Consider the following 23,821-nt stretch of genomic DNA (forward strand, 5'->3'; position numbering starts at 1 on the left):
AAGGGAAAAGGTTTTAAATGCTAAATGCAAATACTAAACATAAAATTGACCTGGGCACCCAGCCTGCTGCTAGCCTGTTGCCTCCAGTTCCTGCTTGTTCCAGCCTGATCCAGTTGCTGCCATTTGACCAAGTGACACTGCCTTGGTTTTCCTGCCTGGGTTTTCCTACTCACAGTTCTTCCCACCAGCAGAAGCTCCGCCCACCCCAGAACCTACTTAATGCAGGCTGCAGCATGAACGCACAGTAGGCACCAGGACACCTACCCTGAACTTGCTTTTGGCCTCCAATTCCTGTTTTTTCTAGTCTGATACAGCTGCCACTGTTTGACCAATTGACACCGCCACTGCCCAGATTTTCTGTCCAGGTTTTTCTGCTCACCATTCTTCCCACCATCAGAAGACCTGCCTACCCCAGGACCTACTGAATTCAGACAGCAGCGACACCACACCAGTAGACCCTTACCCACCTAGTCTTCCACTTTCATATGGTTTCCAGTTCCTGCTTGTTTCAGCTTGATCCAGTTGCCATCATTTGACCAAGTGCCACCGCCACTGCCTGGGTTTTCCTGTTCATCATGTCTTCCTGTCAACAGAAGCCTGGATGGCACTCACTGTTATGACCTCTGGCCCTCCTTCACCCCCATAGAGACACCATCACCAAGCTCTACACCCTTGCCCCAGATGCAGCAGTAAACACTGCCACCATGCCAACCAATGCTCCATGATAGAACCTTTCACCTGCTCCCTCTGCTACCTCACCTGCCACAGCACACACACAGCACACACACCAGTTCACAATAACCAGCCCCACCTCAAACACACCACAGACTCTACCTGAACAAAAATACCAACTCGCACGTGCCCTTTTCAACAAACACTCAGTATACAAACACACCTCAGAGATTTGGGACCTGAACTCTAACCTCACACCTGACGTCCTATTCCTCACTAAGACTTGGCTCAACCCTACTTCCACTCCATACAGTGCCACTTCAATATCCAGTGACTGCATCAACAAGACTAGCTGAGGGATTGCATCTTCACAAGGAATCCATTCAATACATCACCACAAATTTCATCACCCCTGCAATGGAACACCTCAACTTCTGACTACAAGCAGACAGCAAAACCTCCATCAAGGGCATTTTTGCTTACTGTCCTCCAGGACCACATCCAGACTTCTTCAGCTTCAATATTGGACTCACCTAAATCGCCCATGATCCCACTCATACCGCAGGCCAAATTCTAGACCCCATATTCACCTTCAGTAATTACATCAGGTACAGCCATCCCACAGAACTCACCTCCATCATCCACTTCAACATCACCAGCACAGCTGATGGACCTCCACCCCCAGTCTGGCCAATGCCCCCACCACAGCTAGAGAAATTTCCCAAAAGAAGCATGAATCAAAGCCCTCAATCCCAACCCCTCTAACAACCCTAGACCAGAACATCAGATTTAAAATTGGATCACCAGCTGCGCTGACATTGTCTCTCCCATCAGCAACAACACCCAAAGAAGGTGTACCAAGCAGTGTAGCTGATACACCGAAGGTGTCAGAATTACTAAATGACACTGTAAACAACTGGAAAGGAAATTGTGCACCAACAAGGACACTACAGATAAGACAGTCTTCAAAATAGCTCTCAACTTCTACCAAAGACAGTTGAGAGAATCAAAGAAAAATGCCTTAGCCTAATGCATTGAATCAAGTTCCAATAACAGCAAAGAACTCTTTAACACTGTCAAAGAACCCTCCAATCCCTCAGCTGCAAAAACAACATTACCCTCTAACAGGAACTGTGTGACAACTTTGCAAACTTCTTCCACACCAAGATTGCCAACATCAACAGAAACTTCAAACCCCAGCCCAATGCCACTGACTTCTTCAAGCAACACAACAGCCCCAGTACCCTCACAGGTATCCAACTAACCTAGTGGAGCCAGCTCACCCAACAGGACACTGCCTCCATCATGAACTCTGTCCCTTGAGGTGCCCCAGTCAGCCGATGCCCTTACCACACCTTTAGCTTAGGCAAAACTAGAATCAGCCACGTACTCATCATCTTGTTTAACACTTCAGTTGCCACGGTCACCTTTCCCAAAGACTGGAAAGATGCAGAAGTCAACGGCCTACTAAAGAAATCATAGGCAGACTTCAGTGAATGAAACATTTCCCGACTAATCTCCCTGCTCCCGTTTCCTGCCACAGTATTAGAAAAAGCCATGAACCAACAACTCTCCTCAAATCTGGAATGGAACCTCCTACTCGAATCCTTCCAATCCGGATCCCACAGCAACCACAGTACTGAGACAGCCCTAATTGCTGTTACCAAAAACATCTGAGCCCTACTCAACCCCATAGCAGCCTTTGATAACATCTCCCATCACACACTCATCACAAGGCTGCACTACATAGGCTTCTTTCCTCAACCGAAGAATGCAAAAAGTCTGCCTTTCCCTCTTGACCTCCAAACTCAAGGAAATCATCTGTGGAGTACCCCAAGGATCCTCGCTCAGCCCTACCAACTTCAACACTTATATAACACCTCTGGACAGCATTGTCAAAACCCACAGACTCCATCAAAAAAAAGTAGTAGGAAAAGAATTGCACTTTAGAAGGATACAATTTACTATCATCTCTTCCACGTTAGCTACAGGAGGCAAGGTGTTGAAGTTTGGAGGTGCTGGATTTACTATTTCCACTCCAAACTAAGCAACAGTGGGGAAAACACTGGACTTTGAGGGTGGCAAGGGGAGTCAGATTTTTTATTCCCTCTCCAACCTAATCAAGATCACTGGAAGTATTTATAACTTAGAGGGCTCAGATTTCTTATTTCCAGTCCAAACTAACCAACAATGGGGTAAGTGTTGAACAAGTACATATATATTATAAAAGTCACAATATTAAAAGTAAGATAAAAAAATAAAAAATAATTTTAAAAAGGTGAATGTTAACATTTGTATTTTAAAAATTTCAAATTTAAACATAATTTACCAATTGTAAACATGAAAACAATTTACAGTAAATACATTCCCTGCCCTACTCCCCTACAAGTACAACTACCCACAATCACAAATTTGAAACAATCATTGACAGCAGAGTACATTCACAGGCTGGGGATTAATTACATTGAAACATTGGTGGTATTATCTGAATCACTCAGAGAACAAGAAAGTCCTCCTAAACAGCATCTATGCAACCTATCCAGCTTAACAGTGGTCGGGTTGGCCAGTTGTTTTCCCTCGTAGTATACATTTTGAATGGCAGCCAAATTCTCTTAAACCTATACATTTTATCCATAATCTTTGCGGTCAGATGTTCCATTCTGTAGACATGCCAAACCATGGATCAACACAACTAGACTCGGCGGGAGTGGATTCCTCCAAGTATGGGCAATCCTTAGCCTAGTAGCCAGCAGCAGGTGGGTCAGAAGTTTGCCTTGAGAAGTGGTAGAAGGATAAACTAAACCTTCACCACATTCTCCCAAGAGCAATACTAATGAATCTAGTGGTAGTTCCACAAGTCAGATCAAACGGATCTGATGTCGAACCTCCACCCAGAATCGCTTCACTTGTGTACACTGCCACCATATATGGAAATATATGCCTCTGACCCCACAGTCCCTCCCGCAGAGCGCAGGTATTTCAAGCATTGCGTGGAGCCTTACAGTAGTGAAGTACCATGTAGTGAGTCCCTTGTATGCAGTAGCCTTGTTTTGCAAACAAATAATGGACCAGATCTATGACCATGTAACTTCAGCAATCGCTTCACTGAAATGTTGCTCCTACTTCAGCTCATAGATGTGTTGCTGTGTTTGTGCGAGCATGCTGAGCATAGCGTATATGCAAGTGATTTTTTTCCTCGTGGTTCTGATTGAAGAAATGTTTTAGTGCTATTTCAGCTCTACTGCCTTTAACCCTGATCACCTCAGTGTTTGCTCAGATAGGAAGTTGAATTCAATTGAACCTCGTCTGCTCTAGAAAGCTGAAAGACCTGTTTTCATGTTTGCATATCAATAGTGCTCCATTATGCTAAAGATCGCACAGGATTGTGGGAGCACCCCCGCCCTAACTCCTGAAATGATTATGCATCAGGCTTATTTGAACTCCAGATTTTGGACAATGAGAGAAAGTGGGGAGGTGTATATGGTAACTGCATGCTTCCTATTAATCTTGTCCTAGTATCTCAATAGTGTGGTCATAGCGTAGTGGGGTGTCATTGTCTGATTAAAGTGGTCTCTTTGTCTCATCCCAAAAATGTAGTGAAGAGGGAGGGGCAAACTACCCTGTTCAAACAGCACACAAGGCTTAAAATAGAGAAGCTGATGCCAGTCCCGGGCAGGCTGAAGTTGAACTGCGCAGATGTAATTGGTGATTTTAGGTAGTTCTAGCCCTCCCTCTGATGATTTCTTATATAGTGTGGCTCTCTGCACCCTTGCTGCACCATTGTTCCACAAAAAGCAAAGCTGCTGGTTCTGTATGTAAGTTAAGATCTCATAGGGAAACCACAATGGCCAGATTTGTGCTATATATTACAGCCTGGGTAGAAAATGTATTTTGATACTTTTTATGCGGCCTAGCTAAGAAATTTCCAGTGTGCACCAACAGTAGTGATCTTTGGATGGGGTCTGGAACACTAGTGGTACATTGATTTTGTAGAGGTTGTGGATGGTGTTAGTGAGGAACACTCCCAAGTATTGAAAAGCTGTGCTGGCCCACACAAGGCCTGATGTAGACAGTAAGGGGCAGATTTAAGAGTCCCTAGCGCCTCCTTGTGCTACATTAGCACCTTTTTGTTTACACTAATGTGGCCCAACAAAGCCAAAATATCTGTGCCAAATTTACAATTTGATGCAATGCATGCATATTATGCCTATATTATGCCTGTGTGCTATATTATGTCTGTGCAAGGCATAATACATGCAAAGGGGACCTTCCCCCGTGGGGGGGGGGCGAAAAAATGGCACATAGAAATCTAAGAGATTTCTTTGTGTCATTTTTTTCAGCACTTTTAACTCCTGGTTAGAGCAGGCATTAAAAGGAGACACACCATTGTTCACAATGGGCCTCAATGAGTTTTGCAGGATTTGTGTCAAAACATTTTACGCTAATCCTGCAAAGCTCTGAACTAGCATCAACACTTTTGACACTAGTTCCCTAACTACCACCATGGTGCACCCAATCTTAGATATGGGTCAGACATGGTGGCGTTAGGGGGTGCTAAGGGGCGAAAGAAAAGTGACCCTGCACTTGGTTCAGCGTCACTTTTATTAAATCAGGCCCTACATGTTGGGCAGTACTTGTTGGGTCAACTACCCCTATATCCCCATATAAGTTATTGTGAAAGCCTGAGGCTGTTTCAAATTGCCTCAGCTCTTCTAAGAGGCTTGGGAAGGATGTACCAGGGCATGCCAGGAAGCACTGAATATCATCGGCGAACAAAGCCACTTTATACTGCTCTCCATTTACCTTGATCCCATGGATGTTCAGGGTAGTTTACAAAGAGTGGACCAATGGTTGCATTGTTAGTGCAAATATCAGGGAGGACAGGGGGCACCCCTATATGGTACCCCTGCCCAGGGGAAATGGGAAGGAGTGTGTTTCATTAACTTTCATTTGTGCCACTGGTGCGGCATAGTTGGCCAACACATCTGCTATAATATGGATTCTTAAGCTGGTATTTGTCACTAGGGTTTGAAGGCATTACCAGTCCACTCAGCCAAAAGCTTTCTCTGCATCAACCAAGAGAATGATGATCTTGGGCTCCATCCGCTTCGCTGTATCAACACTGTTAGCTGCCAGTTTTACATTATCTTTAGCCTTTCTGTTCCTGACAAATCCAGGCTGGCAGCTTGTTAACAGTAGTGGCCATACAGTGTGTAACCAAGACACCTAGATATAAGAGAGTATGTTCACGTCAAATTTGAGTAAAGCAATAGGTCTATAAGAGAAGCAAGAAGCTGGTTCTTTACTAGGTTTCAGTAAGAATGTGTCCACGGATCCTGTCATGGTATGGGTGATTGTCTTAGTGAGGAGAAATTAGCTAAAAACCCTATCCAAGTGCTCCACTAGCAGTTCACAATAGGTTTTATAGAAAGACACTAGGAAACCACCTACCCAGGGGTTTTATTAGCTTTCAAATTGTGAACAGCTATATTTACCTTCTGAGATGTGATCAGATCTTCCAATTCCTGAAGTAAAGTAAGGACTTAGGGCCAGATGTAGCAAACCATTTGCGACTCGAAACGGCGAAAATCGGCGTTTGCGACTCGCAAATGCATGTTTGCTATGCAGAAATGCATTTTGCGAGTCGGAACCGACTCGCAAAATGCATTTCCAAGTCGCAAATAGGAAGGGGTGTTCCCTTCCTATTTGCGAGTCGCAGTGGTATGCAATTGTAAGCGGTTGCAAATGGAGTCGCAGTTACCATCCACTTGAAGTGGATGGTAACCCACTCGCAAACGGGAAGGGGTCCCCATGGGACCCCTTCCCCTTTGTGACTGGACCCAAAATTATTTTTTCAGAGCAGGTAGTGGTCCAAGGGACCACTACCTGCCCTGAAAAAATCCGAAACTAAAGGTTTCGTTTTTTTTTCCTAAGTGCAGCTCGTTTTCCTTTAAGGAAAACGGGCTACACTTGGAAAAAAAAAACTGCTTTATTTAAAAGCAGTCACGGACATGGAGGTCTGCTGTTCCCAGCAGGCCTCCATCCCCGTGAGTGCCCATAGTCGCTATGGGGACGCAAATTGCGACCCACCTCATTAATATTATAATTGCAAGTCACAATTTGCTAGTTTGCTACATCTGGCCCTAAGTGAGGACAGGAAATCCATTGTAGATAGTGGTCCTGGTCTTTGGTTTTAGTAGGGTTTGATCCTGGTATAGGGCTGACTAAAATGCTGCGAAAATGTTGAGACTATCATTTGTGGCTGTGGATAGTCTTCCTTAGTCATTTTAATGGTACTGATGTCATTTCCAGTCTGCTTCTGTCTCAATGTGTATGAGAACAACTTGTCTCATGTTGTGTGGTATTTTTGATTGAGATGCAGCAATGTCAATGCTGCATCAGACACTTAGAGCTGCACTAGCTCTCCCCGGAGCCATCTAACTGTTTGTACATTTTATTCAAACAAAGGGACTTACATTGTTCCTCCAGCAGTGACAAGTGGGCTTCAAGATCTAATTTCTTAGCCTTGGCTAATTTGTTGAGCATGGCTGGGTGTGCTGTTAATTCTCCCCTCAGCACGGCCTTAGCTGCTTCCCACAAAGTAGCAAAAGAGACCTCTCCTGTACAATTTTCTGTGACAAATTCTCAAGGGACTCACGTTTTGTGTCCTGCAAGGGTGGGTCAAGGAAAGCTGCCTCATTGACATACCAGAGATGGGTTGTGGACTATGGGAGTATGCCAACATCTAGTGAAAGAGACACTGGAGGATGATCGGAGGATACTTGAGTGCCTGCAGAGACTTCAATGACCCATAAGTGTAGGGATCAGGATATTAGAGAGAAGTCTATTCTTGTGTTAGTTTTTTGCACATTTAAAAAAAAAGGTATAATTCAGTTCCCCCACATGGGTTTCTCTTCGAATGTCCATTAGGTGTAAATCTGCCAGGCACTGCAGTAGCATCTGAGGTGTTTTAGTATCATAGTACACTACTGATCTTTTTACAGTGAAGTCCAGAACTGTGGTCAAATACCCCCTATTATCAAATCGCCTCCAGTAAAACATATCTTTGTTCAGACTGGGTGCATAAGCAGAAAACATCATGACACCATGTGTACCGAGTTGACCCCGTAGATCGACCACCCTGCCCTCCCTATCTGCGTACCTCTGGTAGATCAGAGTGCAGTGAGACCCTTCCTCATTTCAAAAGGCACTAGTTGGATGTCTCCTTTGCTTGCAGTTGAGGAAAGGTCAGCCGGGTTCTCTTCTTCCCCAATGGAGATCTCTTCCAAAGGCACTTCTGACCCATTTGGTTTAGCCACCTTAAAAAACTTCAGCAAGTCTTTGATGAAGTGGGTTCTAGAGGCTTACCGCATGTGGAAGCCACAGGGAGTTATGCTCTAAGCTGCCATAGCCTGAGTATGAGATATTGGGAGCTTACCCTTGTGAGCAAAACGCTTGGGTAAGCAACTTTCGGCATTGCAGAATGTCCCATATAAGCTGGGTGAAGAATCTTAGGGCCTTATTTAGATATTGGCGGGCAGGTTACTCTGTCAGAATAGTGACGGATATTGTGTTCACCGAAATCTAAATTCCATAGCACATAATGGGATTTAGATTTCAGCAAATGGGATATCCATCACTGTTGTGACAGAGTAACCCGTCCGTCAATTTCTAAATCAGGCCCTTAGTCAAATCTGCTGGTCTTAAAACAAAGCCTCTAAATTGCTGGGATCATGAGCGTTGCTGGCATAGGATTAGGAGTATCTGCTCAAGACCTTAGTGCCAATGACTGCCTCTAAAGTTGCACCCAGCTTGAGACTCCACCACCTCAGCGCCAGGTGACCACCCCATGTGCACCATCAGCTGTGCATCAAACACCCGTCTCTTTGCCCTTATATTCGTGAGGCATCCATGAACCATTGCCACTTCGGGGCAAACCAGCGAAAGGCAGAGTGAGGTTAAGCCCTGAGGTTACAGTCTTCAGTAGTCGCACTGGCCGTGGGGACCACACACACCGATGAAGCACCTCAGCCATAATGATGCCGGGTAGCCATATTTGGCATACAGCCAGCCATGTGCTCGACACAAACCACAAGACATTATAGGCCTGGGGCTGCTGCATGTCAAGTGGGGACGCCTCTCCTTGGCCTGAGACATCAACAATCACCCTTCGCCTCCAGGCTGTACATTGGGTAGAGGAATCAGGTGTCCAGTAAGTCCTGGAATGGGAGCTCAGACTTGGCACACCTTCTTGTTTCGCTGCCTAGGCCATGCCCCCCTATGAAATACATCCTTATAGAAATAAAAGCACAAAACATTCTAAAATGAAATACATTAATCAACTTTTATATTATAAATATTGTATTTATCCAAATAAAAAAAAAATTTAAAAAAAATGTCAACTAAAAACATGACATAATTAATGATTTCAAAAAATTACATAACTAATCATATAATTAACCGATTGAAAAAAACAATCCCTGTTTTCAATATGAGTTAAATAACATAGCAATTAAATAATTTACACAATCTTTACTCTAATTAGCCAATTCAATTTTACAAAATGTAAATAAATACTTAAATAGTTTCGCACCCCATTCCACTACACTACAAACCCAACAACCTGCTAATAAATGTAGAAAATGTAAATAAACTCAAAAATAACAATTTAACCTGTTCTGTGCTGCGGACGTAATGGTTACGTCCCACGGCACAGTGCTCCTGTGAAGAGGACCTAACTATTACATCCCAGCACCAGAGCTCAGAGGGAGTGCTAGTGCTCCTTCCATGGGCTCCCCCCACTCACCCCTCCAGGGCAGGGCTGGAAGGGAAATCGCTTCCCCTTCCACACCTGACCACCCCCAGCCCCCAGTAACGTCTGATGACATCAGCCACGATCGCGCACTGACCTCATCAGAGGTTGCCTCCCATCGCGTTGGAAGCTGAGCTTCCCGCGCGATACGGAAGACAAATGTTAAGCATTTCTCTTCTGCTTGGGTGGAGGGGGCAGGCAGAGACATCTTTTGATGTCATTCTGAGCATTTCTATCGTAAAGAGATCGGGCTGCAGAAATGACCACTAGACACCAGGGACTTTTTTTTTTGTTACTGGCATGAAAGGGGGCCTTTTTTTTTAAGGCCATTTCTGCCCCCCCGGGGGTAGATTGGCCTATATTGATTAGGCCGATCTGCCCCCAGGTGGGGCAGAAGCCACTAGTGACCAGGGATTTTTTTCTTATGAAATTGGCATAAGGGGAGCGACCGGGGGGCAGATTGGCCTATATTAATTAGGCCGATTGCCTCTGGGGGGTGAAAAGTCACTAGACACCAGGGATTTTTTGTTGTTGTTTACATTGATAAGAGGAGTGACCCCTTAGGCAAAAGGTTGCTCCCCTGGTGGGGGCAAATAGTTTTTAGGACATTTCTGCACCCTTTGGGGGCAGATCAGCCTATTTTTATTAGGCAAATCTGCCCCCAAGGGTGGCAGAAACCACTAGACACCAGGGATTTTTTTTCTGTTTGGTCAGTTTCACGCAAGGGGAGTGACCTGTTGGGCAAGGGTCGCTCCCCTGGGGGGCATTTTTTCTAAGGCCATTTCTGCCCCCCCGAGGGGAGATCGGCTTATATTGATTAGGCTGATCTGCGCCCAGGGGGGCAGAAGCCACTAGACACCATGGAATTTTTTTGTGTGTTTGTTTTGTTTTATAAGGGGAGCGATCCCTTAGGCAAAAGGTCTCTGCCCTGGTGGGGGCAATTTTTTTTAATGCCATTTCTGCCCCCCTTGGGGGAAGATCGGCCTATTTTTATTAGGCCAACCTGCCCGCAAGGGTGGCAGAAACCACTAGACACCAGGGATTTTTTTTTTGGTCAGTTTCACGCAAGGGGAGTGACCCATTGGGCAAGTGTCGCTCCCCAGGGGCAGTCTTTTTATTAGGCCTTTTCTGCCCTTCTGGGGGCAGATCGGCGGCCGATTGTCCCTGGGGGGGTAAATGCCACTAGACACCAGGGATTTTTTTTTGTTATTTACATTGATAAGGGGAGTGGCCCTTAGGCAAATGGTCACTCCCCTGGTGGGGGCAAATAGTTTGTAGGCCATTTCTGCCCCCCTTGGGGGCAGATCGGCTTATTTTTATTAGGCCAATCTGCCCCCAAGGGTGGCAGAAACCACTAGACACCAGGGACTTTTTTGTGGTCAATTTCACGCAAGGGGAGCGACCCGTTGGGCGACGGTCGCTCCCCTGGGAGGCATTTTTTCTAAGGCCATTTCTGCCCCCCCGGGGGCAGACTGGCTTATATTGATTAGGCCAATCTGCCCCCAGGGGGGGCAGAAGCCACTAGACACCATGGAGTTTTTTTGTGTGTTTGTTTTGTTTTAGAAGGGGAGCGATCCCTTAGGCAAGGGTCGCTCCCCAGAGAGCAACAATTTTATTAGCCCTTTTCTGCCTCCCATGGGGGCAGATCGGCTTATATTGATTAGGCTGATCTGCCCCCAGGAAGGGCAGAAGCCACTAGACACCAAGGATTTTTTTTTCTTATGAAATTGGCAAAAGGGGACCAACTCCTTTGGCAATGGTCGCTCCCCAGGGGGCAGTTTTTTAATAGGTCATTTCTGCCCCCCCCGGGCCAATAAGCCTATATTAATTAGGCTGATTTCCCCCGGGGGCAGAAGCCACTAGACACCAGGGATTTTTTGTTTTTGGGTACATTGATAAGGGGAGTGACCCCTTACGCAGAAGATTGCTCCCCTGGGGGGGAAATTATTTTTAGGCCATTTCTGCATCGGCCTATTTTTATTAGGCGAATCTGCCCCCAAGGGTGGCAGAAACCACTAGACACCAGGATTTTTTGTTAGGCAAGGGTTGCTCTCCTGGGGGGCACATTTATTTTAGGCCATTTCTGCCCCCCCATGGGGCAGATCAGCCTATTTTAATTAGGCCGATCTGCCCCCAAGGGGGACAGAAACCATTAGGCACCAGGGATTTTTTTTGTTTTTTTTACAGATGGTGTTCGACCCCTTAGGCAAGGGTCGTTCCCCTGGGGGGACAAATTTATTTTAGGCCATTTCTGCCCACCTTGGGGGCAGATCGGCATATTTTTCTTAGCCCAATCAGCCCCCAAGGGGGCCAGAAAACAGACACCAGGGATTTTTTTTTGCAGCAATTTCATGCAAGGCCATACTCCCGCCCTAAATAAATGGGAACAAAGTTGTTCTGCCCACCGGTGGGCAGGGGGGCAATTACCCCTGATCCACTCCCAAGGGATGAGAAAGCCTACTAGATGCCAGGGAATAAAAAATAAAAAAAATACTGGGGGTGGTGGCTTCCAACTAGTATGGGCATGGTTATTCCCCCACCCCAACTGAAGGGGCTAACAGTCTTTCAGCTCTCCTCCAGCACACTAAAACATCGTATCCCACAGCAAGCAAGAGGATATTTGACTATTTTGGGTTTTGGTTTTACATTTGGGCCATGACAGCCGGTCTAACTCTCAAAATCGTCCCACTTGAAATGGTGAGGGCTGCACTTCTTGGACTGTGGGACGCTGCCATGTAGAAAAATCTACGAAACCTAGACACATCTGAAAACTAAACATCTGAGTGAGTCAAGGGTGGTGTGCTTCACATGCACCCCACACAATTTTCTTACCCACAATGTCCTGCAAACCTCCAACTTTGCTGGAAATCACACATTTTTCCCACATTTTTGTGATGGAACCTTCCGGAATCTGCAGGAATCCACCAAATTTTTGCCACCCAGCATTGTTGCATCTATACCAATAAAAATTCTGCCCCACTAATAAGCCTAAAAACATTTTTTTTGTCAGGAATCCCCAAGGTGCCTCCTGCGTTATCCGTCAGCATTCCCAGGGATTAGGGTTAAATCTTATCTCTGTTCTTTGTTAAACCTTCATGTTTCTAAGTAATCATAATGTGCTGCGTTACGCAATTGGTTTTATCAATGCTTGTTTTACCAATTTTGTTTGCTAATGTGAGCAGGTGTAGACATTTGCTTCTAATTGGGTGTCTGTACATATGTGCTTCTAATTGAGTGTGGTGACTCATTCACATGTGGAAACTCAACTGCTTTCCTATAAATAGCAGAGTGAAGCATGCCTCCCTGCTTGGCTTTGTTTTGCTTCCTGATCTCAGCATCTGATTTGACAGTCCAGCCCCTGCTGTCATCCTCGTATTCAGGACTTTTGAGGCAATTTTTTTCTTCATTCCTGTACCAGCTGAACCAGGCATTCCTCCAGCATTACGGAATGACTGCAGCTAATTGATTAGTATTCTCCGGGGAGTTTGCTCTTTGAGCGCCGCGCTTTCCTAGAACAGCTGGTGTATTTCAGACCTCATATTTTCGCAGAGTGCTTATCTTGAAGAGACAAATGCATTTCTGAACATTCTACATTATTATTGTAGTTACTTGCCTAAATGTGTTTCAGGAAATCTGCTGGAACTCAAGTACTACAAAACGTGACACTGCAATTTTAAAAGAGCATTTACATGACTTTTCTTTCTCTAATAGCATAACTCTTGGATTTAAATTGTGTCGTTCAAGCCTGTGTTTCAGGTTTGAGGAATTTGCTTTTGAAGGGTTTTTCACACACAGAGTGAAACCAAACCAAACTGTGCTACCCTAACTGTTTGAACCCAGAGTGGACATTTGTATTTCTTCGATTGTTTTTGTTCCTTTTAGTTAAACCCTATGCATGCAGGAAAGTTATATGTGATATAATTAATGCCCTTGTTTGTCTTTCTTGTGCTTGATAAGTGCAACCACAGTTCTAATTGTAGTGTGCAACAGTGAATCTCTGTGAAGCCAGCCCTAGTGTTGCAGTACTTATTGTTATGGTACTCAGTTTGGGTTTTTGGTAATGCAGTGTTAATAATTGTGCCAACAGTTATTATTATCCAAGAAAAGTGCTGGAGCATCCTGGTGTTCTTCTACCACTCCCGTGCCCATATCAGAAAGAGAGATTCAGTTTCAAGGAAGTTGAGTGCACTAACTCTACTAACACTCTGTTACATCAACCTGTCCCCCCAAAGATACAGGGTGTCTGGATGGACCGGCAAAACGTGGCAGTGTTTTGTCTCTTTCTCTTCCACTCCCCCTTTCCTTTTGGAACACCTGCCGGGGTTTCTACGTCCACCAGGAAGTGCCGAGAGGTGTTCCAGGAGGGCGGGGCATACCATCACCCCTGCAGACATCCTGCTTTTCAGGTGAGTGGCCCCGTCTCGAAAAAATTTTAAACTGCCCTTTTGGACCCGCTTTGGTTCCCCCTCATTTTTTACATCATGTTTTTGGCTCTTCCCTGTCACAGACACTTGGCCCACCTACATAAGTGAGGCATCATTTTTACAGGGAGACTGAGTGGAACGTGCCCCCACCCCACAAAAACAGGTAGTTTTGTATTTGATAACTTGGATGTGTCCACATAGTGTTTTGGGGTATTTCCTTTTGCGGTTACTAGGCCTACCTACACAAGTGAGGTACAATTTTTATCGGGAGACTTAGGGAAATGCTGGGTGGAAGGAAATGTGTGGCTCCTCTCAGATTCCAGAACTTTCTGTCACCGAAATGTGAGGAAAAAGTGTTTTTGGCAACATTTTGAGGTTTGCAAAGGATTCCGGGTAACAGAACCTAGTGGGAGCTCCACAAGTCACCCCATCTTGAATTCCTCTGAGTGTCTAGTTTTTAAAAATGCACAGGTTTGGTAGGTTTCCCTAGATGCCGGCTGAGCTAGCTAGGCACTTTGCAAAAAACACGTCAGATTTCAATGTAAAAATGTGATGTGTCCATGTTGCATGTCCTGTCGTGGGCATTAGGCCTACCCCTGCAAGTGAGGTACCATTTTTATCGGGAGACTTCAGGGAACACAGAATAGAAGAGCAAATGTTCTTGCCCCTTTTCTTTCTCTACATTTTTGCCTTCTAAATGTAAGACAGTGTGTTAAAAAGACGTCTATTTGAGAAATGCCCTGTAATTCACATGCTGGTATAGGGACCCTGTAATTCAGAGATGTGTAAATAACCACTGCTTCTCAACACCTTGTCTTGTGCTCATTTCAGAAACACAAAGGTTCCCTTGATACCTATTTTTCACTCTTTATATTTCTGCAAATTAATTGTTGAATACCCAGTATTGAATGAAAAGAAGGTGCAGCTCATTTACTGGCTCTGGGTACCTAGGATTCTTCATAAACCCACAAGCCTTATATATCCCCACAACCAGAAGAGTCTTGCTTTCAAAAATCTGACATCACAGGAAAAAGTTACAGAGTAAAACGTGGAGAAAAATTGCTGTTTTTTTACCTCAATGTCAATATTTTTTTATTTTAGCTGTTATTTTCTTTTGAAAAACCTTGTAGGATCTACACAAATGACCCCTTTCTGAATTCAGAATTTTGTCTACTTTTCAGAAATGTTTAGCTTTCCGCGATCCAGCATTAGTTTCACACCCATTTCTGTCACTAACTGGAAGGAGGCTAAAAGCACATAAAATAGTAAAAAGGGGGCATGTCCCAGTAAAATGCCCAAAATGTGTTGAAAAATGTGGTTTTCTGATTCAAGTCTGCCTGTTCCTGAAACCTGGGACAATGGTGATTTTAGCGTCATAAACTCTTTGTAGATGCCATTTTCAAGTAAAAAAAAAAATCAAGCCTTTTTCTGCAGCCCTTTTTTCATTTTGCTGTATTTTGGCTAATTACTTGGTCTCCTTCAGGGAAACCCACACAATTTGGGTATCTCTATAATCCCTAGGATGTTGGAAAAAAAACGACGCATATTTTGTGTGGATAGCTTATGTGACAAAAAGTTTTGAGGGCCTAAGCGCGAACTGCCCCAAATAGCCAAAAAAAGGCTCGGCATAGGAGGGGAAAAGGTCTGCCAGCGACATATTACCAAAAGTTCTCAGGAGGGTTCCCAGCCTGAATTTGATTCATACAATGTGCCAAGCCTTATAATGAGCCCAGCCATCCAAAGGTTCAAGGCACGTAGCTTCCTTCAACCGGAGGGGGTTGTCCAACAGGGGGGCATGGTTGTCACAGACACTGCTTTCCTTAATTTGGAGATCTAGCACTTCTCCATGATTTGGTTTAACCCATCAATTATGATTGATGTACGATTTTTTCAAGAGTTTGCTACTTCTCAGATCTCAGAGTGTGTTCTTTCCATTCATCATTCAGCTGGTCACTAAAGCTCTGTCGTGGGATGCCACGTTTGACATAGAGCAGAATATATTCTGGCCAGAGGATTCCTGCCTAAACCTCATAGAGTGTGAGATGGGGCGAGGATGATAATATCAATTATGGGCTTGATACTAAGTTCTAAGTATAAAGGTATCAGTGAGGCACAGACAGAGGAGTGATTTTGGGAAGTTGTTTTCTACCGCATGTGGTCCTGTACCTTGGTGCATTCACATATTTATTTCCCATAAATAGCAGCTGATACTGAGTTCACCCTACATATTTGAATGATCATGCTCATTTTGTGTCTACATTTCCTTCTTGCACCTCAGGACTGCAGCAGCATTTTGCCTTTGGATACAGGTGACTTTCTTTCTATGTGATTTCCAATCAAATGTGGAATTAAATAAATGCCTAATCAAAGTAGCCTACCCATCCCAAAAGCTGATTGTTGATGCAAAAATGGTCCCTTAAATAAAGGTGTGTTTTACAATCATTACCTTTGATTTTGTAACATGAATTGTCAGATCTTTTGCCTAAGTACCAAGAAAATTCACTGCTTAGAATGAGCATTGATGGTTCAGTTACAGAGAATAAGCAAACCGGAGCATTGTTGTCCTCATATTGAAACGTTTTGGGGGAATTAAGATACAGTGCCCCAGCCACTAAAGGAATTCAATGGTCCTATGATCCTAACTCTATCATAGACATGTTTCTGCCTTATTCTCATGGCCAAAAATGACCCTGGTCATTCATCAGGATGTCAAAAATCAATGCCCCGTAATATATGCAAATGGCTTCACTAACAAAGCATGCATGCAAGTAAATGTATTGCATGCTTTGGCATTAGGACCATAGGAACACTGGATTCCTTTATTATCCCCACCATATAATTATCAGTTGAATAATTATGTTTACCGTGCCCATCCACTCCACTAATAAAGGGACACCTTGGAGTGGATGAGTCATTTTTAATCTTTCTCCGTTATACTTTGTACATGTAGCAAGTGCTCCCTGGAATATCGTTGAGCCCATCCTGGCTTTGAGCAATGGCAAACCTACCTGTCAGGGTGTTGCATCCCATTCAACAGTTATTGAATCTGTGAACATGAACTAAAACACTGATGTAAAAACGTGGGCAAGAGATAGTCTCAAATGAAGCAAGGCATTATAAGACAAGTGTGCATTTCATACTCTTATATAGCTGCTGTTACTACACAGGCCACCCAAACAGAAACCAAACGGTATGGTAAGTAGGTCACCCGTGCGCCAAGTTACAAACGCACATATAAAGTAACCACTGTGCACCATGCGCTAAAAACACTAGATGAGCACAATGCACTAGCATCTAGACTCTCACCCAACACAATGTAGCTTTGCTTTTTTCACCAGTAATTCTCTGCCATTTATCCATACAGGTATCATAGACAAGTTCCACAGGGTGCGGAATAGTGGTTTAATCCTGTGTTCACACATTGGATCCACAACAATCATGTGTCATATAGATATTAAGCAAAAGGAATATAACCTACATTGTTATTATATGCGCTTTCATATTCAAGGAGAATGCCAATTATAAACACTGTGGTAAGTAAAGTGATAGACGCCCGGGTCGGTGTATGGCAACAACGTCGTTCATGGAAGTACTTCCCAGGCTCGAAATCACTCTGGAAACACAAGCATAATCTTACTCACGAATCCAAGGGTCCCAAACCACCACACACCTGCTCGGTAGCACACGCCCAGCTTGCTCTATGAGCAACAGCCAGATGGCGGGATATTTATATGCTAAGATTAGCCGCATATCCAGTCTCACTTGTTACACCTGTGAGACCAGCGTCCTGATGACGCATGAAGGGCAACGTGATGGGAGGGCATCACGTGAAACGTAGATCCCTATTCTTTGCCATACCAGGAATCAACATGTACTGCGGTGTCCGGACATCCTCATGCATGAAAACAGCACTAGACCGCCTGGAAAAGCCAACAAGCATGGTAAAAGAGTATATCATGTCTGTATGACCTGAGAAATGGAAGATACAGCTATGAAAGGCATTGAGGTATGTCCTGTATCAGAAGAAGATTTCATAAACAATGCTAGTGGTCAGAGATTGATCAAACTGTGAACAACTAGGTGAAGCAGCGCAAACTTTGAAACATGAGTGATAATTCTGTCAAAACATTTAGTCACAACTGTTCCTCTACAGCTTTCTGAGGGATCATGATGTGGTAGCTATTATTGTTCATTTTTTTATCCCCAGTAAAAGAGAATCATTCACTCTCATGCTAATAGATGACTTCTATAGATGGCAAAAATTATGCAGAGAATGTTTCCTCTAACGTTATGTCACTGTTTTGAAGATTTTTACATAAGATAATATTTTCTGTACAATGCTCCTCAGCTTACTAGTGTGAACTCTGTTGAATATCCTGCAAGATGTGGTATTTCTCACAACAGGATCACAAATTATCACCTTGAGGCCAATGAGCAGGTTGATCAACCCTGCTTTAAAGGAAACCATAGAAACAGTTTTTAACTATGGAGTCAGTTTGAATAAAGCTCTCCAAACAATTTTATTTTCTTATACCGCTACTCCTAATCCCATAACAAAATTATCGTCTTTTGGATCGCTGAAAGTTTGCAAACATGGGTCTCCTTTGGTGCCTTGGTGGCCAAAGATAAAACATGAAAGTTTGGAGAAGTCCTCGATGTTGAAAAGGGCTATATACAAGGAAGTGAGAAAGAACGTTGATGAGTATCAGAAAAAAAAGCTATTCATGATGGTTAAGAGGGTGGGGTGTTTAGTTTGAGTTAAATTGCCAGATGGGACAGTAAACCCAAGATGGTCTGGTCCAGTCCAGTTTGTGGAAGTTTCGGAAGCCACAGAGTTGAGTGAGGAGTTATCATGGAGACTGAGCAGTTTTAATATTTTGATGGTCTATGCAACCAAAAGTGTAAAGGAGGAAGCAATGGATCCAAGTTTTTATAATATGGAGGTTCCCATGTCTGGAGACGTCATGGATAAAGTTCTGTAAGTTCCAAATGTGACAATTCTACTGTTCCTTTTCTTAAGTGTTTTGTTACCCAGGACATAAACAGAGTGATCTCTTATTCTGTCATTATAAATAATAAGATTAGGCACAGTTCAAAGTCTAGGACATTACTTATAAAGTACATGGAATATGAGTTATCATAGATTCCTTGATTAAGTAACACCTGTTTTGTGTTTGTCTTCTGTTCTTCCTTTTCATTTTGATCATATTGTTAAGGGGGAAGGTTTGTGGTATTGGTGGTGTGCTGTGGGCTAGCTAAGGACACAAATGAATTTTATGCAAGACAACAATGCAAACAACATGTCACTTGGCATGCAAAGTGCGACTCTTTGACGGATTATTTGGTATTGTTTGCTTTTATTAATCAAATAAATGAAGTAACAATTTTATGGGCTGGTTCTTAATCTGTTCTCTTCTTCTCTTTGTTAGGTTTATATCGAGTTTCAGTTCGCGGGCATCATTGTAAAAAGGCCAAAGTTCAAATAAGTTCTGGGGTAGGTGAATCCCACTATTGTTTTTCTAAACTGTGCATACACTGTTGGGCTAGTAGGTGGTGTCCCAGTCTCTGTGATTTATCGCCACATTTTGGGCCTCATTCTGACCCTGGCGGACGGCGGAGGCCGTCCGCCAGGGTACCGCCGCTGAATGACCGCACCGCGGTCAAAAGACCGTGGCGGCCATTCAGACATTTCCTCTGGGCCGGCGGGCGCTCTCCAAAAGAGCGCCCGCCGGCCCAGAGGAAATGCCCCTGCAACGAGGACGCCGGCTCAGAATTGAGCCGGCGTAGTTGCAGGGGTGCGACGGGTGCAGTTGCACCCGTCGCGTATTTCAGTGTCTGCTTAGCAGACACTGAAATACTTTTCGGGGCCCTCTTACGGGGGCCCCTGCCGTGCCCATGCCATTGGCATGGGTACGGCAGGGGCCCCCAGGGGCCCCGCGGCACCCCCTACCGCCATCCTGTTCCTGGCGGGCGAACCGCCAGGAACAGGATGGCGGTAGGGGGTGTCAGAATCCCCCATGGCGGCGCAGCAATCTGCGCCGCCATGGGGGATTCTAAGGGCAGCGGTAAACTGGCGGGAGACCGCCGGTTTGCCTCTTCTGACCGCGGCCGAACCGCCGCGGTCAGAATGCCCTGCGGGGCACCGCCGGCCTGTCGGCGGTGCTCCCGCCGACCCTGGCCCCGGCGGTCTTAGACCGCCGGGGTCAGAATGACCCCCTTTATGCGGTGAGTTTAATGAGAGAGGAGAGCATCAACATAAAAAATACTTCCCTCTTGCTCCAGATCCCAGAACCCTTCCTGTGCTGTCCGGATTTTGCTTCGAACTAAAAATTATCCTAAATCAAACAAATATAACCAATTAATCAAAGAAGACACTTAGCTGCAGAATACGTCCCCATGGCCAGTTCTTTTAACAATGTGAAGTTGGTTTGAGGAAGGTTCCCTTTTACCTTAAACCCCAACCCGTCCCACTCCTTCCCTCTTCCCCGGTCTGTACCATAATCGCTTAAACACCTGAGAGAGCCAACACCTCCCCCCTTAAGGGTCCTCCCCCCACCCTTCCCCTAGAGGCCTGATGGAGCCAAGCATCCTACCGGCAACAATCCAGGCAGTCGGGACAGCTCTCTGCTGTGCTTCTGGTATTCAGGACCCCGTGTGTGCAGCAGCTTCTGATCTTTCTCCAGTCATGTCACTTGGTTCCGCAGGGCAACCCCCCTCTTTTTCGGCATCCTCCACACCAAGTCAGCATCCGCCTCGAACGACGGCTTCTCCTCTTTCCGGGTCACACACCTGGCTCTGTCAAGGCTTTCTTTTGTCTCAGCCATGAGTACCTGACCTTACCCTCTTTCGATTTCCATTTTCAGGTCGTACACCTTGAAGAAAAAAAACGATGTCTTTGTTTGCACTTGATGGTACAACTGAGATGACGGACCTGGGGTGAAAGTCTGGTACGTCCCCATTGATAACAACACTAATAACTTTCCCTCTTGCTTGGACTACATTCTCCACTGGATGTACAAGAGCTAAAATGAAACATTGTAATAGGAGAAACAGCCTTTGGCTGGTCTCCAGATCCCAGAACCGCTCGACCTACTCTGACTATCATTTGATCAGTAATCAATGCACTGGTGAAAGAGATCGCTCTCCAGGTATAGTTACTTTAAAAATACTTCAAACTAATCATTGTGAGAAAATGACCAGAACTGTAACTAGACTATTGTAACATAATTTTGCACTGCCCTCCCAAAAATACTTCATGTTATTCTAAAAATACTGCAAAACCAGGAAACTGTGTCATATATTTCACCTTATATATTTTTAGAGGATGCCCATATCATGCATTTGCTTATTTTCTTAGGCCAAATAAATCATTATTTTGTTACATTTATTTTTCATTGTTGTTAAACAATGTGAATTACATTGATTGTACGTTTTGATAGTATACTACTAGTTCATATTGTCGTGTATTCATTTAAATAGAAGATACGTAGGAGAAAATGAAATAATTTTAGACTTTCACAAGAGTGAGTGAGGGAATTCATGTTATTTTTCTCAACTCACATCACAATCACAAGATTTTTTTCCTCAAAATAAACACACTGAGTTGTATATAATAGTTGTTCACAGACCTCTTCAAGAAAGAAATCAGAATTCAACATTCCAGGAAGCGGAACAGCATGGCTCCAAGTAAAGCTATGAAAGGCCACTTAGGATGCTTATCTCATAATATACTCTGCCATAGAGATGTAACATAGCCTCTATTGAAAACATGCCTAGTTTGGAGAGTGGACGTTTTCCTCTATCAAAGCTATATATTGATCAGAAAAGCAATGAAGTAAGTGCAGGTCCAAGATACAATTGGCTCTCATGCCGTTCAATGACCTGAGCTAATGGCAAGATGTCCACAGCATGCAATCCTTTTCCACTCTTCCATAACTTCATCAACTTCTTGACTATAGTAGCAAACCAAACGCAAGTAAACTGCCTGCAGCTCAATTCCGACAAGACGGAGGTACTGGTCTTCAGCAACAAGATCTCCCCATGGTACTCCACCTGGTGGCCGTTGGCGCTAGGACCAAAACCCACACCCACAGACCATGCAAGGAATCTAGGGATCACACAGTGTGCACCTCCTGCTTCCACATTCTATGCATGCTGTGAAAAATCTTCAAATGTTTGACCCAGAACACCAGGTGAATCATCATGCAAGCACTCATCACCAGCAAGCTGGACTACAGCAACACTCTCTACTCCAGAATCTCCAAACAACTCCTACACAGACTCCAGACCATTCAGAACACTGCTACAAGACTCATAATCAACCTTCCACACTGCACCCACATCATATTGCGCATCAGGAAGCATCATTGTCTCCTCATTCACAAGGGCAGTCAATTCAAACTTTGCATGCACACAGACACATCCCTACACAACACAGGATCAGAATACCTGAACAGCTGCATGCACTTTCTCCAACTCACCAGATGCCTACGCTCTGCCTAACTCTCACACAACAAAATCTCCACTGCTACAAAAGCAAAACTAGAGGTCGGACATTCTACTCCATTGCACCCAACATATGGAACAACCTCCCTCAACATAGTAGCGCCTCCTCCTCACTTCTTGAGTTCTGCAAAAAGCTGAAGACCTGGATCATCATATAAGCACCTTGGGGACCACAAACCTACACATCTGCTAAAACGACTGGATACCCTCTTGGGTGATTAGTGCACTATACAAATCAATCTAACATAACAACATAACACTCTGGCATGAGTTATGCCATCATAATGAATATGAATACCATAATCATTTGTAAAAAGCTTTGTCACTCAAGAGTTTACTGGTGGTATAAGAAATCAGTAGTCACACCTACAGAGGCAAAAAAAGTCCAGGTTGACAAAGTGAGACTAATAGATTAGATGTGTTTTTAAGGCCATCACGAAGGCAAGATGGTCCTGAGTGCTAAGCAAGTGCTGGTCCCAACACAGAAGGCCTAAACACTGAAGAGACTGTGCTCCGCAGCAGGATACTGAAACATGAGGTACTTGCAGGAAAAGGCGAGAGTTGGACTTATGGGTTTAACCTTTTAGTGCCTAGCACATTTATCTTTGAGGGTAGAAAATTCTGGACAATTGTACTTCCTGTGCATCAGGCACATAGGCCCTCATTACAACATTGGCGGTAAATGCCACTTACCGCCGTGCAGAAGACCGCCAATACACTGCGGCGGCCGCGGAATTCCACCACAGGTATTACGACCCACAGCTCAGAATCCGCCAAAATCTAGACACCCACACAAGTCCGCCACACCAAAGGTCAGTGATAAACTGCTGATAACAAAACCTCCACCGTCACGCCAACAGGAATATGCCCACACTATCACGACCCACGAATCCATGCAACGGTCTTTCAACCGTGCTATTCCATTGGCTGTACACACCGCCGCGCTCAAAATACACACACATCTACAAAACACTACCACATTGGACAATTCCAAATGCACACACCTGATACACATACACACACGACTCCCACATACCCAATACAATATAAAACACACACCCACTTTACCCACAAACCCTTACTACCAAAAAGTTTGACGAAGGCCAGAGAGACAGCACAGCAAAGACAACACCAGCATGCAGTGGCACACAACACCATCACACATCCACATCCACATCCACGCACAAAACACCACACACCCCTAAACATCACCCCACACATCACAACACACACCACTTCACACATCACCCACACCACCCCATGGCACCGCAAAGACACCCCAGCTTTTCTGAGGAGGAGCTCAGGGTCATGGTGGAGGAAATCATCCGGGTAGAGCCACAGCTATTCGGATCACAGGTGCAGCACACCACCATAGCTAGGAAGATGGAGCTATGGCACAGAATTGTGG

The sequence above is a fragment of the Pleurodeles waltl genome, chromosome 5 (assembly GCF_031143425.1).
Source record: "Pleurodeles waltl isolate 20211129_DDA chromosome 5, aPleWal1.hap1.20221129, whole genome shotgun sequence".
NCBI classification, from domain to species: Eukaryota; Metazoa; Chordata; class Amphibia; order Caudata; family Salamandridae; genus Pleurodeles; species Pleurodeles waltl.